The following is a 15,340-nucleotide window of genomic DNA, read 5'->3' on the forward strand; positions in this document are numbered from 1 at the left end:
TAGCATAACACTGTGAATGGGTTGTGCTTCCTACAGTGTTCTATATATATTACCCTTCTCTCCCATTGAGTAGGCAGGCTGCAAAGAAATTCTGAAAAAGAAACTGTTTCTTTTAACAGTCTGCACACACCTGGGCTCAAACAATATAAATTCATGAAGCAATAATGCTATACTCTTGCTGGAGCAGCAACTAGCAGGAACTGTACAGCTTTCCCCAGACTGTCCAGTCGACACGCACACATACTGGAGGTACCTCAGGCATCACCAGTGGCACAGAGTAAATGATGAGAGAAGGTCCTGCATTCATTTACCACCTTTCACAACCTCACGGCATCCCAAAGCTTGACCAACGTGGCACTTTCCGAAGTGCAGCCACTGTAGTAATGTAGGAAATGGCAACTATTTTATGCACCGCAAGATCCCACAAGCCTAATAACAGGAGTATGTCAGCAGCCCCCGGAAATTGTGGCTGATCTGTATCCTTGTTCCATCCACCTGCCTTGATTCCATAACTCTTTAGATCTTTGCCTAACAAAAATTAATCCATCTCCGTTTTGAAATTTTCAATTACCCCCTCCAGCCACAACTTTTTGAGAGGGTGCCCCAGCATTCCACTGTTGCCTGTGCTGTGTGATAATGACCAGGTGTCTTTTTTTGTGTGTGATGTTGGTTGAGGGATAAGGATTGATATGACACGAGGCAAAACTCCCAAGCACATGTTTGAAACAGCCTAGTGAGATTTTTAGAGCCAGAATGCAAATCAAGGCCTCAGTTTAACATCATATCTAAAGTATGGCACCTCTAACAGTGCAGCTCTCCCACAGTACTGCACTGGAGTTTAGATTAGGTTTTATACTCAAGTCTCGGACGTGGGACTTGAACCCACTATGTTCAGACGTGAATGCTACCCACTGGTGTAACTGGGCTATATTTAGCTATATTGCAGTAATTTATAAATCAATGGTTGGACCTAAACTGGAGTATTGTGTACTAATCTGGGCAACACATTGTAGGAGAGATGCAAAGGCCTTTTAGAGGGGGCAGTGGAAATTTACTGGGATGGTACCAGGAATGAAGGACTTTAGTGATGTGGAGAGATTAATGAAACTGGTGTTGTTCAGAGAAGGTTGAGGGGCGATTTAGTCGAAGTATTTGAAGTTATGAAGAGTTTTGACAGAGTAAATTAGAAGTAACTATTTCCATTGGCAGGAGGATCAGTAACCAGATGGAGCAGATTTAAGGTAATTGGCAAAACAAACCAGGGATCGGGGGGGGGAGATGAGGAGGAATTATTTCACACAGTGAGTCGTTATGATCTGGAATGCGCTGCCTGAATGGGTGGTGGAAGCAGATTCAATAGTAACATTCAAAGGGGAATACAATATATACTTGCAAAAGAGAATGGGGAATGAGAGGGGAATGGGACTAATTGCATAGCTCTCTCAAAGAGCTGGCACAAGCGTGACGAGCTGAGTGGCCTCCTTCTGTGCCATATGATTCTTCGAGTCAATGGATTGTGACTACTGGCATGCAGATCAACAACGCGGGCTTCCTTAAAAAGTTGCCTCCCTTCTGTCCTCGGCGTTCTGGGCTGCGGAGTCTGACTTGACCCCTCTACGGGAGAAATGCTAGAAAACTGCTGGACACCTCTCACAGCAAATTGCACGCTAGGTGTTAACAGTATCAAATCCATTAACTTAGACTGAGAGTCCTGACCTTTTATTGCTACACTCTGAGAGATTACTGTTCTTAGTGTACATAATGCACCATATTCATTACCTCCTGGTGTGAACTCTTTGCCAGAAAAAGCAGCTTTCATTCAAGTAAGTGTTTGTTGGGGGTGGGGGATGGGGAGAGGGAGCTGGGGGTGTCGTTTGGGGGTGGCTACAACATTATTCTTCTGCTGGAGGGCAAGGATTAATATTTGGAAGAAACTAGAACAGTAGGGTTGCAAAATGTTATAAGAATTCTGCCCAATTCTACCCTCCCTAATTGCAAAGACGATGAAGGAGAGAGTGACAAAATGCAATGTGAAAGAGTTTGGGAAAGAAGTTAAAATTTTAAGAAAGCTTAGAGGAACTGGAAAATCAAATTCTCAAGGATATAAAAATGAATCGTCAAATAATCTGAAGGCCCATAAATAATAAAAAGGGGAATCAGAATAGGGATAGGGCCACTAAGGGATGCACACAATAAACTCACACATAACGACAGTGAAGCAGCAGAAATATTAAATAGTTAACTTGCCATAGGTGCTGGGGTGACTAACAAGGTGGGCATGACATTAGAAGAAAGGATCAAAAATTGTGTTAAAATATAGAGGATAGAAAGGGGGAAGATAAAAACAAAAAACTGCGGATGCTGGAAATCCAAAACAAAATCAGAATTACCTGGAAAAACTCAGCAGGTCTGGCAGCATCGGCGGAGAAGAAAAGAGTTGACGTTTCGAGTCCTCATGACCCTTCAACAGAACTGGGAAAGATAACTGGGAAAGGGGGAAGATAATTGATAAACTAATCAAACTTAGAGAAGATAAAACTGCTGGTTTGCATGGATCACATGTGTGCATACTAAAAGCAGCTAGGGAAGAGATAGCAGAGGCACTATTGTTGATTTTTTTAAAATCATTAGAAAAGGGAAGAGTACCAGAGGACTGGGGAACAGCTAATGTTATTTCTATATTTAAAAGGAGAGGTAGAACTGTTGTAAGGTGTTGGGCTTATTAAGGTATTCATAATATTCACTACTAGAAACCATATACATAGGTGCAGTAAAAATCCAAGCTAGGAGCTATCTCCATGCTTGCTTCTACACACAGCTCTGTTCAACATGACACTGGCCCCTAGGTGTGAGTCATGTGTTCTCTTACATCACGGTGTGGGCGGTTCTGTACTCAGCCCCACATTAACCGTTTATATGCCAAACCCTTATACTACACCTCCCCCAAGTCTTTATCCAACATATTTACAAGTTATCCCAGTTAACCCCATGTATTTACATAATTACTATTGCCCTAAATACCCCCCCCTCAAGTCTCTGACTTCATAGGCTCAGGCAGTCTGGAGGCCATATAACCCTTCCGCATCTTGTTCTAACTCTGTTAGAGGAGTGGTAGGCTCTGTTGCCGCAGGTAAACTTTGATGAAATAGAGGTTGCTCTGGCATCTGGGTGTCTTTTCATCCTTTTTTGCCATCCTTTGGCATTGAATCCCCTTTGTCGACTCCCCAATTGTAAATGATGGTTGGTTTATTCCATTCTTTAAGGGGTGGACCAATTCTGTGATCGTCTCTATAGTGTTTTTTTATCTTCTTCCTTCATGCTGCTTGCTGTGATGCATGCTGGGATGGAAGATGGCTCTTCCTGTTGTGAGGGTGTGACTTAGTTGTCAGCTCACCTTTGTGTTTGGCTGTGTCGTGTGCTGTCATCAATGAATGGCTGCTACTTGGTTCCAGCATCGTTTGTGGCCCTGTCATGCTGGCTGGGGATTGCAGTCAGAGCCGGAGGTTGAGGCTCTTCTTGTTGCTGGTTCCTCTCTTGACCATCATCTACTTGAGCTGTCATAGTAACCACCTGTGTGGCTGGCTGGTCTGACCAATGAGGGGCTCCTGGCACTTGTAACAAAAGTGGATAAACCTGCTCTGCAAAGAGAGAAGACAATTCAGAGCTGAAGTCCCAGTCGAGAGAATCTTTCTTGTTGGAGCTCTTGGGAACTTGCAGTTCTGCATAATTTATGACAGTGGTTATCTTGACATCCTCTGCCGTTTTGAGGAGATTAAGGCATCCCTGCTCAAGAGAGAAAAAGACTGCTTATGTATAACAATCAGCTTGAAGATTTGTTTGCTGCTATACCTTAGTGGCCCCAGGATCATGCCTATGCCTGGAAGTCAGATTCCTCCGGGTCCATAGAGTGGTGTGTTTGTTGTCCGTAGCCAGAGATCTCTCAGCCACGGTTCTTTGCCTGATAGGACTGTAACACTGGCTCCCGTGTCCAATTTGAAGTTTGTGAGATGGCCATTAACCAAGATGTCCACATTCCAGGATGAAAATCCAGGAACTTTAACCTCACCCAAGACGCATGGTTGTGTCTCCTCTTGGTGTATAGTCTCGACCTCATGAATCCTCTTTGGATCTTCTGTGCGTTTTGATGTTTTGACTTTGCACAGCTTCCCAACGTGTCCAATTTGGTTACGTTGAAAGCATTGGGCTGAAATTGCTGGACATTGATCACGACCGTGGGGGCCACTTTGCTACAAAGCGCTGGTATGTCGCTCTACTGGTCAGTTAGGGTATTGCTTCCCTTGACCTGGAGTGTCCCTCTTTCTGTGCTCTTTCACTAACTGGACAGTGGGGTTTACTTTATACCATGGTTTGCTTTCTCTCCTTAATATAGATCTGTACTGCAGACAGATTTCAGATTGCCTGACAGCCTGGATGGCCTTCTCAAGCGTTAGGTCTTCCTTCACTTGAAGCGTATCTGAGAGTGCATCGTCTGCCAGCCCTACAACTATTCTATCCCCGAGTAGCTTAGATTTCAGATCACCATAATCACAGCCTTGAGCCATTCTGTACACTCATTATGAAGGAGTCGACAGGCTCACCTGGCTTCTGGACAGGTTTATTAAATTTTGCCCTGTCAAGGATTTTGTTACTTCTGGGGTCAAAATAAGCATAAATGATTTTAAAACTTCATCAAATTTTGCAGATAATTTTTTGATTCCTTGTCTACCTGTTATATCATCAGCTATTGGGCCTGCTGAATAAAGCAATGTGTTAACTCATTCAGCTTCTGTCTTTTTATCCAGACCAGAAGCAATCATGTATCTAAGGAATCTCTTTCTCTAAAGTACCCAATTTTATGATTGATCTGGGCTTGGATAAGTCCAGTTGGTTAACATTTTTAAATTGCAGGTTCAGCTTTAAGAGGTTTCCGATAATCCATGATGGCATCGCATACACTTCTTCACAAAGGGCTTTCCCATGCTTTCTGATTTTGGTGGGCTCTCTGCAGTAATAGCATTTGCGATATCAGCATTTCAGTTTTTTTCAACAATGGCTGCCTGAATCAACTGGTTAGAGTCTTCCCCACTTTAGCGCAATGTTCTCAGGTCTAGAGTCTTCAAATCCTAACTTTTGCTGGGTGTTTAAAGCTGCTGACTCAGTTGCAATTAATTTTCAATGACATTTTTTTCTTTGTTCAGAGTGAGCTTGGCCACCACATGTTCAGGCGCCAACTCGGGAATTCAGTTTCACAGACTGCGATTTAAACAGCAATTTCTGACCACTGTGGTATTTAACATTTTTCAGGACTTGTGTTGTCTGGGAGTTTTAAATTTTTAGCTCACCCCTGCTCGGTCTGCTGACTTTGCAGGGTGTCAAAGCCACAGGATTCAATGGAGTTTTCTGTTACAGTGAGGAATTTAATTTCTGTCTTCAGCTTCCAAGCCTTTCTTTGGAGCTTTTTCTCTGGCAATTTCCTTATCTGCCTTTGTTTCCTGAGCTTTTCTTCGGGTTAGAATGCTTCTTTGATTTTACTTGCAGTTTTTCAGGATTTTAATATTCTTCTGCAGCCTCTGCGAGGTTTTGAGTTTTGCCATTCACTGCCACCGTATTGTACGGTGCTAGACGTAGTTTGGTGGGCCTTATTAAGGTATTCATAGTCTTAGGTAGTTCAACAGTAAGTATTTATTAACTACTATAAACTATATACGTAAGTACAGTAAAGGTCTAAACTAGGAGCTGTGTCTATGCTTGCTTCTACACACGGCTCTGTCCAACACCACACTGACCTCTGGGTGCGGGTAATTTGTTCTCTTACATCATTGGGCAGTACGGCACTCAGTCCCACGTTAACCCTTTATGTGCCAGACCCTTATACTACAAGAACAAGTCCATGGAACGATAGGCCAATTAGCTTAAAGTTGGGGGTAGAAAAATTAATGAATGTTTACTCAAAAAATGTAAGAGAACATCATCCAGAAGCTGAAATATAAAAATAGAATAGTCAGCACAGATTCCAAATGCAAAATGCTCATGCTTGACCAGCCTTATTAAATGCTTCAAAGAAGTAGCAGACAGAATAGACAAGGGGAGGAAGTGGAGTAATGGTATTGTCACTGGACTAGTATTCCTGAGACCCAGGGTAATGCTCTGGGGACCCAGGTTCAAATCCCACCACGGTAGGTGGTGATATTTGAATCCAATAGAAACTGAATAAAAATCTGGAATTAAAAGTCTGATGTTGACCATGAAACTGTTGCCGATAGTTGTAAAAACAACCATGTTTTTTTCAAAAAAACCCATCTGGTTCACTAATGTCCTTTAGGGAAGGAAATCTGCCGCCCTCACCTGGTCTGGCCTACATGTGACTCCAGATCCTCTGTAATGTGGTTGACTCTCAAATGCCCTCCGAACAAGAGCAATTAAGGTTGGGCAGTAAATGATGCCCTAGCCAGCGACACCCACATCCCATGAATGAATATACACAAAAAAAACTTGGATTTTTCAAAAGGTTTTCACTGAAGTATCACAAAATAGACTGCTGACTACATTCAACGTAGATGGAGTCAGAGGACAAGTGGTAGGATGGATAGCAAGCTGGCTACAAAACAGAAAAAGACAGAGAATAGGTGTTAAACTTAAAGGCATTTACTCTAACTGGCGAAAGGTGGGATTTTCCCTGCCCGTCCCTGCCCACAATCTTCCGGTCCCGCCGCAAGTCAATGGGATTCTGGCTGGGGCGCCGCCTCACCCACGGCAGGTCCCTCCCGCAACCGGGCCGGAAAAATCCCAGCTGTGGTTTTCCACAGGGATCAGTGCTGGGATCTATGTTGTTTATCAGGTACATAAACAACTTAGCCTCAGGAATCAGATGTACAATTCAAAATTGTGAATGCCATCAAACCGCGAGGTATTGTTTTCACTAAGGTAAACTGTGCCAAAATACAAGAAATCTTTAATAAGCTCGCAGAACAGGCATGTAATTAACAAAATAATCTGAATGTAGGTAAGTGTGAGATGGTGTCTTTTGGAGGAATAAGGAGGCCACATATTCCTTAGAAAATAGGAGTCTAAATGAGGTAGAGGAACAAGAGTGTAGGGGCACAGATTCAAGAATCATTAAAAGTAGCAAGTTAACAAGACTCATTTCTAGAGGAATTGAATTGAAAAGTAGGACATTGTGTTAAAATTACATAGAACCTTGTTTGGACAATACTCAGAGGCCTATATACAGTTCTGGTCTCCATATTACAAAAAAGACATATAGGCACTGTAGATAGAAAATGGATTTACTAGAATTATACCAGAACTGAGAGAAGTATCAAGAAAGACTGAACAGGCTGAGGTTCTTTTCTCTAGAAGAGAGAGAGAGCTGAGTGATTGGCATGATCAAGGTTGTCAGAATTCTATGTGCTGTAAATGCTATGTAATTCTACATGAAACAGGAATACTGAGGCTAAATGCATTACCCCAACAGAGATCAGCTAACTCAGGACAGACCAGGGATCAAACCTGACGCATTTCTGGTTCGTCTGGCTCCATTACTCACTTGCTTAAAAACTTTATCCAATCAAGGAATTTTCCCTCTTGACATGCTCTTTTCTTTCTCCCAAGTGTTGTTCCATTCATGTAGAGATGCTGAAATATTGGATTGTATAAACTCCTAATTGAGCTGGTTTGAGGGTTATTCTCAGAGTCAGATCTTTGAGACCAACAGTATTTAAGTAAAAATCATTAGTGATCGGTTATGATTTTATTGAGAAGTGATAGAATTGTGTGGGTAATGCTAGGTCCAAAATGCCTCAAATTTAAAATTCTCAGCCTTGTGTTCAAATCCATGAGCAGCCCTGCACCATCCTATCTTTGTAACTTCCTCCAGCCCAACAACCCTCTTAGATCTCTGCGCTTCTTCAATTCTGGCTTTTGTGCATCCCTGATTTTTACCGCTTCACTATTTGTGGCTGTGACTCGAGCTGCCAAGACCCTAGGCTCTGAAGTTCCCTTCCTAAACCTCTCTGCCTCACTACCTTCCTCTCCTCCTTTAAGACACCCCTCAAAACCTAGTTCTTTGACCAAGCTTTTGGTCACAGTCCTAATGTCTTTTTAAGTGGCTCAGTGTCAAGTTCTGTCCGGTAACACTTCTGTTAAACACCTTGGGAGATATTTTACTATATTGAAGGTGGGACATAAATGTAAGTTCTTGTTGTTTGTGTGAATGTGAGGTAGAAAGGTGTAAGTCCATGCACACCAACTTTTGAAGGGAGGTGGAGCCAAAAGGATACTGACTGGATTCTTGTGACAAAGATGGCAGTTATGGAAGGACCCTTACTATAGCCTATGCCTCAAAGACCATAATGCTGGTGTATGGTTTCCCAAACAAGTCAACCCCCAATGCTCTGACTCAACTGAACATGTTCTGTTCAGGCAGGTTTACATTAAGTGAATGTAGTCAACTGCAAGTGACCGGGGGTCTCCCACCATCAACTTCACTGTGATATCAATGGCCTGATGTTTAGGGACCCCACGTCAAGGGTTCACATTTTCACAGGTCTAATTAGCTGTTATTGGGTCTCCAGTTAAAACAGTACCCTCTTAGGAATGGCACCTGGATGAGAGGTAAATAAGATGGGAAGGTTGTACAAAAAGTCACATCAGTCTTTAGAATGAGATGTTAAATTAAGGCCTTGCCTGCCCTCTCAAGTGGGTGTAAATGAACCAGAACACTATTTCAAAGAAGAGTGGAGTTCTTTCCAGTGAGGAGGAATTTCTTCACTCAGGGGTTGGGAAATCTTTGGAATTCTCTACCCCAGAGGGCTATGAAAGCTCAATCATTGAGCATGCTCAAGACAGAAATCATTAGATTTCTGGAGAATAATGACACCACAGGATATGGAGATAATGCGGGAAAATGGTATTGAGGTGGATGATCAACCATGATCTAACAGAATGGCAGAGCTGGCTGGACAGACGAAATGGCCTATTCCTGTTCCAATGTTCCAGTGTCCTAGGCAATATTTATCCCTCAAACAATTTTACTAAGAGAACAGATTATCTGATCATTATCACATTGCGTTTTGTGTGTTGTGCACAAATTGTGTACTGCATTTTCTACATTACAACAGTGACAATAATGGCTGTAAAGTGTTTTGGAATATCCTGAGTTCCTGAAAGATGTTATATATTAAATGCAAGTCTTTCTATTAGAGCACATCTTCTCTGGGACCACTTTACATCATTTAAGAGGGGCATTGAGAGAATTCTGCTGGCCCCACTGCGTGGGTGTGAGTTTTGAGTTTATTTTCTTCTTTTGAGATGGGTATGTAATTTTGGCTACTTTTGCAGTTACCCGTGTGTCAAGAAAGCATTGTAAATCAATTGATAAATGGCACATTAGTTTATGGGCATTTATAGGAAGTTGAGGTGCCGGGGTGAAAGCGATTTAAAAAGCTCAGTTCTTGAGTTTATTGGACCAGCAGGAGCTGTCTTTCGAATTGGCATTCCAACAGCTCACTGTGGAATGTTCATGCTCCACATCTTACCCTTGTGAACACAAACAATGCCTGACCCATCTCAAAGATAAGGACCAGGTGGGTGATAGACCTTAACACCAATACTATCGAGACTTAACCCAGCTTGCCTCAGTTAGCACAATGCCTCAAAAGAATCCTTCACACATATGCATTGTTGACTTAAGGCAATACAGCTATATTATGCATGCACAGTTACACTGCATTTCTGTATCAATGGAAAGCAGTTTTAAAGATGTATTAATCCAGTAGCATCAGGAGTGATTGAGTAGCATGAGGTCCTGCATGAACTGCATCTTGAGATATCCCCATCCCACTCAGCCAGAATTTATCTTACCACCAGTTTGAATTCACAACAACTGTGGTGTAACTTATATCTGTTCTGGAGCCACATTATGTTGGAGAATGGAAGTCTGTTGCTGGGATAAGGCTTTGCTCATTTACAACTTGCATTCATACAGCATCTTTAATTTAGTAACACATCCCAACATGCTTCACAAGAGTGTTAGCAAATAAAATTTGAGCCACATAAGAACATGTTAGGGCAGGTGACCAAAAGCTGATCAAAAGAGTTAGGTTTTAAGGGACATCTTAAAGAAAGAGAGAGAGTTAGAGAGGCTGAGATGTTTAGGAAGGGAATTCCAGAGTTAGGGCCCAGCCAACCAAAAGTATGGTTACTAATAGTGTTGCAATGTAAATCAGGGATGCGCAGGAGATAAGAGGAAAACAAAAATCTCGGAGGGATGTGGGACTGGGGGAGGCTACAGAGATAGAGAGGGGTGAGCCACGGAAGGATTTAAACACAAGAATGAAAATTATATCTTCAACGTACTGCCAGACTGAGAGTCAATATTGGTTAGCGAGCATGAGGCTGACAGATGAACAGGATTTAAGATAAACTTTGTGGGGGATGCAAAGTGGGAGGGCAGCTAATGACTCATGGTTCTGTGTATTTACTGACTGTGGAATTAAGGAGTTTATAATTCAAACCAAACTTCACCTCAGCCTGTCCATCTTCAGAGAAATTAAGCAATGAAATGATTGGGTATTCTCTATGACTATAACTTTGGGCATGGCATACGTTTCTGTGAAGAATGTTTCTCTCTGAAATGGTACTTTGGAATGAGGTAGGCTCCATTCAAAATCACCCTTTCTATGTTACCTGAATGGTGCTGGAGATGCATTGCTTTTTATAAGTTCAATGCAGATATACCTTCTATATTTTGTATTTCTTGTTTTGATCATAATTTCACTGGCCTTGTTTACAAGTGTATAAGACAATGGAATCTATTGCATACACTCCTGGGCCCTATTACCATGTTAATATAAATAGGGTAAAACACTCAACTCTAATATGTTTTATGTAACAAATGACCAGAACATCTAAGGGACTGACTGAATTCCCTGAACATAACATAAGAAATAGGAGCAGAAATAAGCCATACCGCTCCTCAAGCCTACTCCACCATTCAATACGATCATGACTGACCCCTCAACATTTCTCTCCCACCTGATCCCTATATCCCTTGATTCACTTCGAATCCGAAATGTCTATCAGCGTCTGTCTTAAATATACTCAGAGACTCAGCATTCACAGCCCTCTGGGGTAGAGAATTCCAAAGATTCACAACCCTCTGAGTGAAGACATATCTTTTCCGTTCAGTCCTTAATGACCAATCCCTTATCCAGAGACCATGCCCCCAGTTATAAACTTTGAACAGAAATAAAAAAATAAGCAAGAAAGGAATATAGCACCTTTCACAACCTCAGAAATCCCAAAATGTTTTACAGACAATTGAGTATTTTTGAAGTGTAGCCATTGTTGCAATATAGGAAAAGCAGCTGCCAATTTGAGCACAACAAGGTCTTACAAACAGCAGTGAGATATGAATATTGAGATATGAATACTGAATATTGAGTTCAACAATTTTAGATCTTAAACTCCCTCCTCCATCCCCACCCCCTTCCGTTTCTTCCCCCTCATTTTTGTTTTTCCAATAATTTATATAGATTTTTCTTTTCCCACCTATTTCCATTATTTTTAATGTATTCTACCGATCATTTATCTATACCTTTTATGCCCTTTTAGTCTTATTTCACCCCACCCCCACTAGAGCTATCTGTACCTTGCTTGCCCTGCTATCCATTCTTAATTAGCACATTCTTGTAGATAATATCACCACCTTCAACACCTCTTTGTTCTTTTGTCTGTGACATCTTTTGGTTATCTCCTCCTATCACTGCTTGCTTGTCCCAACAACCACCCCCCCTTCTCTCCCCCCCACCTCGTTAAACCAGCTTATATTTCACCCCTCTCCTATTTTTACTTAGTTCTGTTGAAGGGTCATGAGGACTCGAAACGTTAACTTTGCTCTTCTCTGCCGATGCTGCCAGACCTGCTGAGTTTTTCCAGGTATTTCTGTTTTTGTTTTGTTATCTGTTTTAGTGCTGTTGGTTAAGGGACGAATATTGGCCAGGATACTGGTGTAGAACTTCCCTCCCCCTCTTCAAAATAGTGCTGTAGAGCTTTTGCATAGATATCTGTGGCACTCCCAAATTTACATCAAGCAAATCTTATTACAACCCTTGCAGGCTTTCAACCAAAGGTTAGGCTGCTTTCACATTGCAGAAGAACAAGCTTAAGTAATCTTTCTAGTTTTTTAATATCCTCCTGTGAACCAACAGCATTGTGGAAATGTAAATGAAGGTACTTCATTGGTTGTAAAGTTTACGGAGGTCGTGAGACATATGGAGAAGTCTTTTGTACTTTCTACATGTGCGCAGGCTGGCATGGCCACTTTGGCCAATGCCTATGTGTGAAACTGTCATGTCATGAAAACAATGGAAATATTTTTACATGAGAATTCATGATGTGACTGTCAAAGGGCATTTATCAGAAAGACAGCAGGGAGATGCAATGTAAACAGGCCATCATTACCGATGGTTTCACAAGTTTAAACTGACTGTGAGGAAACCCAACCTATGGAAACCAACTGTTGAAAAAAAGTAACTGGCATTTATATAGCACCTCTTGCATCCTCAGGATGTCCCAAAGCAGTTCACAGAAAATGAAGTACCTTTTTGAAAGATAGTTGTAATGCTGTCATGATGACATTTACTATTGCCAGGTCAAAGACTAGAACATAAGAACATAAGAAATAGCAATAGGAGTCGACCATTCGGCCCCTCAAGCCTGCTCCACCGTTCAATAAGTTCATGGCTGATCTTCTTGTGTATGGAGTTCCACATTCCCATCTAGCCCCAATAACCTTTGATTCCCTTGCCCAACAAGAATCTATCTACCTCTGCCTTATAAGAACATAAGAAATAGGAAAAGGTGTAGACCAGTATGTTTTGACTTACAACAATTAAATATATCAGTTTATGCAATTAATTGTTATGCTGCGGAATGTGCTGTCTGAAAAGCTGTAGCAAGCAGGTTATATAGTAATTTTCAAAAGGGATTTGGAATCAACACTTGCTGGGCTATGGGGAAACAGCAGGGGCATGGAACTAATAGGTTAACTCCTTCAAAAAGCTGGCACAGACACAATGGGCCGAATGTCCTCCTTCTGTAATGTATGATTTTCTGAATGGCACCAGATGGGCACGAGGCGAGAGAAAGGGGATTAACAGGAGACGCCAACTCTGAAACTCGATACCAACATAATGGTCCCTGTTCTGGCCAAGGACACGCAACAATAATAATGTTTAAAAACGTACAGTATCATATAGCCTTTCCCATCACGCTGTCTTATACATTAACGTTACTGACACCAGATATATTTGTATTCTGTAAAACAGAAGTATAATTAACGGGATGAATCCTTAACCTTGCCTCTGACAGAAGTGTCACAGTAAACGTTGTGACTATAGCTGTTGTTCATCGCATATTATTGAAATTTGACACAAAGTTAATGGGGGAAAGTATTTAAATAGAGTGGAGACTGGCACATTTCGGAGATTTGGTTTTGAGTGGGGTTGGTTATGAAGTGTCTGTTGATATGACTTGCCCTCCATTTGCGCCCCATCGCACACGATTCTTCAACTGAGAGATCGAGAGACTCAGGGCGGAACCCGTGAACATGATGAAATAAATACAATGGAGCTACTGAGTTTGACTGGCCTTCTTCAGAGAAAGTTGTGGAGAAACACACGAGGAAAATCCGCCTCTTGTACAGACGGTGAGAAACCGCGCACTCTCTGGTCAGGAAGTGGAAAGGTGTTTGATGGTGAATTGTGTCTTATCTGATCATCCAGAGATAAGGTGAACAAAGGAGGGCTCTTATTCTCCCTCAGTCGGCAGAGTGTGATAACAGCGGGGTGAGGGTATATTGTGACATTGTCTCATCACACCACATTAAAGCCAGAATGCCTTCCAAATATTTCCTTTACAAGGCTCCTTTTGTTAAGAAGCTCTCTCCCCATTCTGGCCTGAGATAAGTTCCAAACTGCAATCTTATTTACTCCTAAAAACAGGGGCGGTTTAACCCTTGGTTTAGCCCAACGCACCTACCGTGTAAATGAAAGGAGCCGAAACATTAGTAACAATAGCGCTGGAAAACTCCCCAATGAATCTCACCATGTACCGGAAGTTCAAACAGTTTATCAGAGACAATGGACTTGAGACCCCTCTCCTGCGGCTGAGCACGAATAGAGAGGCACAGTATTCCTAATCTTAATTCATACATATTCATACAAAGGTCTGAAATCATCCTTCTTGACCACTGCAGTATTGAAAAAGTTCTGCTTCCACATCGCCTTTCCGAATTTTAAACACTCCCACCTTGTTTCTCATTTAGGATTGGTCCACTACTTCTAAACCCAATAACCAGAAAAGAACAGGCCGAGCCATCATTGTGACCTCCACATGGACACTTGTCCTGTCATTGGCAAGTTGATTTCCCAATGTAAGTGGTTCTTAATATGTAAGGACAACACTCCAATGTTCCCTTTACCCAACTGATTGGATTCTTCATCTTCTTCTGGTAGTCCCTCAAAGCAAAGGAGGATGTTTGTCACGGACTGCAGTTTGATTGGATTCATTGACATTCAGAGATAGCCAGCATCCTCTGCATAAACCAGCCAGAAGGCCTGGTTTGGGCCTAAAGCAATGAAATGTACCAAAAGATATCTCCTGGGTTCTGTGTTTCCCCTGAGGTCCCTCCTAGAGTTCCCTTAGTGGGGGGAGATGTCAGATCTCTGGCTCCCTATGTTTACTGAAACCTTATCCCAACAACAGACACACTTTTTCAGGCCTGGACCCAAGACTCAAGCTATAGAATTGTCACAACTAATAGTACCCTCACCATTAGCATTGTAGTGCTGTAACAGCCCTCAGAGAGATCTAAAAAAAGAAAAATGTGCATTTTAACAGTGCCTGTCATGACTTCAGGACACCCCAGAGCGCCTTCCAGGCAATTACGTACTTGTTGAAATGTAATCACTGTTGTAATTTAGAAAACATTGCAGTAAATTTGTGCACAGCAATGTCCCACAAACAGCAATGTGATAATGATCAGATAATCTGTTCTGAGTGATGTTGATCACAGGATAAATATTGGCCAGGACACCAGGAAGAACTGGACAACAACAACGTCAGCAACTTGCCTTTATATAGCATGTTTAATGTAGTAAAGTGCCTCCAGGTGTATTATCAAACAAAATTTGACGCTGAGCCAAATGAGGAGATAATTCAGCAAGTAACCAAAATCTGGTCAAAGACATAACATTTAAAGACTGTCTTTAAAGCAGGTATTGAGGTGGAGAGGTTTAGGGAGGGAATTCCAGTGGTAAGGTCCAATGGCGGAGTGATT

The sequence above is a fragment of the Cetorhinus maximus genome, chromosome 11 (assembly GCF_964194155.1).
Source record: "Cetorhinus maximus chromosome 11, sCetMax3.hap1.1, whole genome shotgun sequence".
In the NCBI taxonomy this organism is placed as follows: domain Eukaryota; kingdom Metazoa; phylum Chordata; class Chondrichthyes; order Lamniformes; family Cetorhinidae; genus Cetorhinus; species Cetorhinus maximus.